Raw genomic sequence first — 3,139 nt, 5'->3', positions numbered from 1 at the left:
TTTTATACCACTCACTTTTACCAAGGGTGCCAATATAAAGAGCGTTGTAAGTTGCGAACCAGTCAATATTTGTGAGACCAGTAAATTAGATATCTGTAGGTCAGATGTTGAAGTATATTGATAAACCGGTCTAGGTGACCAGTCAATCTATGTTTGACCAATAGATATATGCATGAACATCTAGCGAGGAGAAATTTGGATGTAACTGCTACATAGGGTCAGTATGTGATCTGTGTGTGTGTGTGTGTGTGTGTGTGTGTGTGTGTGTGTGTGATGAATAACTGTGTTCGGAGAGGATGATCAGTGCTCCCTGGAGCGCTACTCCATCGATAGGACTCCATCATTGGTCAGAGCTTTGGGAGCTGACATTGACCAGTGTGTGTGTGTGTGTGTGTGTGTGTGAGAGAGAGAGAGGGAGAGAGAGAGTCTCTACATGAGTGAGTGTATGTGTGAGTTTAGTCTGTGCTTGTGTGTGTGTGTGCTTGTGAATGTGCTTGTGTGTGTGTGTGCTTGTGTGTGTGTGTGTGTGTGTGTGTGTGTGTGTGTGTGTGAGAGAGAGAGAGAGAGAGAGAGGGAGAGAGAGAGTCTCTACATGAGTGAGTGTCTGTGTGAGTTTAGTCGGTGCTTGTGTGTGTGTGTGTGCTTGTGTGTGTGTGTGTGTGCTGTGTGTGTGTGTGTGTGTGTGTGTGTGTGTGTGTGTGTGTGTGTGTGTGGTACAGTGCTGAAATCCACTGGGTCCTCTTCACCTTCAGCAGTTCTACAGGGAGTGGACCATGTGGCCAGGCTGATAACAGAGCCCTTGAGAAAGGTTATTTCTGTCACCTTTAAAAGAGCTAGGATTTCCATTGGAACACTGACATCAACCTATGAAATGATTAGTAATGCCTTATTAGAATATCATCATTACTTGTAACACTCACATGTTAAAATTATTCTATATTTTTATATGGTTCATACCATGAATATATGACAAAAGAATAGAGCAGATATTCCATACACATTTAGTCAGGAAAGAAATCCAGTTATTATTAAAATTCCCACTGTAAACTCAAATTATTAATAGTCACAGGGGACAGAAATCAGAAATAGTAAGTGTTAAGCATGTGTGTTTTTTTACGCAGTAACAGTAGTCAGTATTTAAAGGTGTACTATGAGTTCCTGCATGATTTCAGTGCGATTTCATCGTAGGCATCTCTGCTTGATCCGCTAGCTGCCTGCCCCCTGAATACACTGTGAAAAAGCCCGCTCTCGAGAGACAACACAGGGGCCCTAATTCGTCAAACAAACACTAGGGGCACTAGGGGCACACAACTGACAAGATGGTTGGGGGGTTAGTGGAGGGTTAGTGCTCCATGAGGTTGCAGCCCTATACGAGGCGAAACAAGAAATTATGTGAGCCATAGCCTTTTTTCCGTGTAATAGTTTGTAGTTACTTCCTAGCTTCTTCTAGGTCTATAGGACCTAGCTAGCTAGCACTTTCGATCGCAGGAAGGATAAATTCTACAAGAAGTGTTTTTTTTTGTATAACTAATTAAGTGACATTCGGTTTTTGTCATAACAAATTAGGATTAGGTTTAGGGTTAGAGTTAGAGTTAGGGTTAGGGTTAGAATATAAATTTACTCACTGAGCGAACGGTTGGAGTCAGCTCAGCCATCTTAGTGACATTAGCATAGCACAAATCCACTTTCCATTTCATTACAGTTATGGAAATATGGGGGGAATGGGCGAGCTTGCTCTGTTTTGTTTGGTATTTTCTTGGAACGTCAACAGAAGTGACGTCATGCAGGAACTCATAGTGCACCTTTAAGTAATTATTTGTTTACATTCACTTATATTTGCAGTACTTGTTCATTCCCAGTCTGTCAGAGGTAGGAAATCTTAAAGGCAGACATGGTCATGTGCTACAGTATTGGCCTCATGGCTCACTTTCACGCTATGGTGGCCCCGTCCTGGCCTGCTCAGCTGTGGAGAAGCCTGGGATCAGCATTAGCCATGTCAATAAGGTAATGGCTTGAATCAATGACAGCGATTCAGGGGAGATCTTAATTAAAGAAACATCTGCTGATACAAATGATGTTTCCAATGTATTGATACCGCTAGGACAGGCTGGCTAAGGGGAACTGAACTATGATCAATGCACTTAACATATGCATTCCTTTTCATCATCTGAGGAATCACTTATGCATCTCTCTCTCTCTCTCTCTCTCTCTCTCTCTCTCTCTAATCTCAATCTCTCTCTCTCTCTCTCTCTCTATCTGTCTCTGGCTATGCTTACAGACACCACTTAAGCCGGTAAGCAATCAGCTTCCTGCAGCCAGCAAGGTGAACTGAAGGTCTACAGGGTTATGCTTTTACTTAGAACATCAGCTTCCGATGGCAGTCTGGTACAACGAGGGGTTGGGCAAGAAGAGAGAGACATCAAACATTGAAAGACATCAAAGACTCCATTAAAAGCAACAACAGGAATCCCCCATCAAGAGTATGAAAATCAATGGCGCCTCTCCTGTCCGTGGCCTGCACCAAACGCAGGCTTTCAATTACGGCATGCTAATCCAGCGCGAAGGGCGCATGTCGCTCCCCACCCCGGTCACCACTCCAGCTAACTGCGCTCCTTTATCGAGGGGACTGAGTTTATCTCCCTCCTCCGAGGCTGCTGTCTCTGTTTCTCAAGTCATCACGCTTTGGTTTCGACGGCACACACACACACACACACACACACACACACACACACACGCTCACAAAAAAAGAGAGCTTGTCAAACTTTAACAAATTATCAGCGGTGTGATTGAAAAAAGAGAGTTGAGAAAAGGAGGGAAAAAAGCGAGCGCTGCTACTTAGAGCACAGTATTCCCACATGGCACACTGCGGCAGCCCCCCGAGGCGTCCATGGCTCCAGAGAGCGCTAAAACAATAATTATGAAAGGAAAGCTGAATGGATGGACCCCATTAAAAGCAACCGGAAGCCTCCAGAGGCTGTGAAGCACAAACAGCCAAAGTCAATACCGTGATTCCCTGGGTAGCTCCAACCAGGGCACGGTTTAAGAAGACATCAATCTAAGATGTCAGTTACCAGGTAATGAAGCAACGGCAGATCAATATTCAACATTCCTGTTTTTTCCACAATTTTTTTCCCTTTAA

The 3,139-nt window shown here is 44.0% G+C and overlaps 1 long non-coding RNA gene across 1 annotated transcript; it reads left to right on the top strand.

Moving 5' to 3' along the window:
- Positions 1-712: 712 nt before the first annotated feature.
- On the top strand, positions 713-2,366 carry LOC125305431. Its single transcript, XR_007195419.1, has 3 exons — positions 713-808; positions 1,860-2,004; positions 2,279-2,366. It is a non-coding gene; the product is annotated as an uncharacterized LOC125305431 (long non-coding RNA).
- Positions 2,367-3,139: the final 773 nt, after the last annotated feature.

This window comes from Alosa alosa, chromosome 13 (assembly GCF_017589495.1).
Source record: "Alosa alosa isolate M-15738 ecotype Scorff River chromosome 13, AALO_Geno_1.1, whole genome shotgun sequence".
Lineage (NCBI taxonomy): Eukaryota > Metazoa > Chordata > Actinopteri > Clupeiformes > Clupeidae > Alosa > Alosa alosa.
Note: the sequence above shows the minus strand (reverse complement) of the source record. Positions and strands in the feature narration are given on the sequence as shown.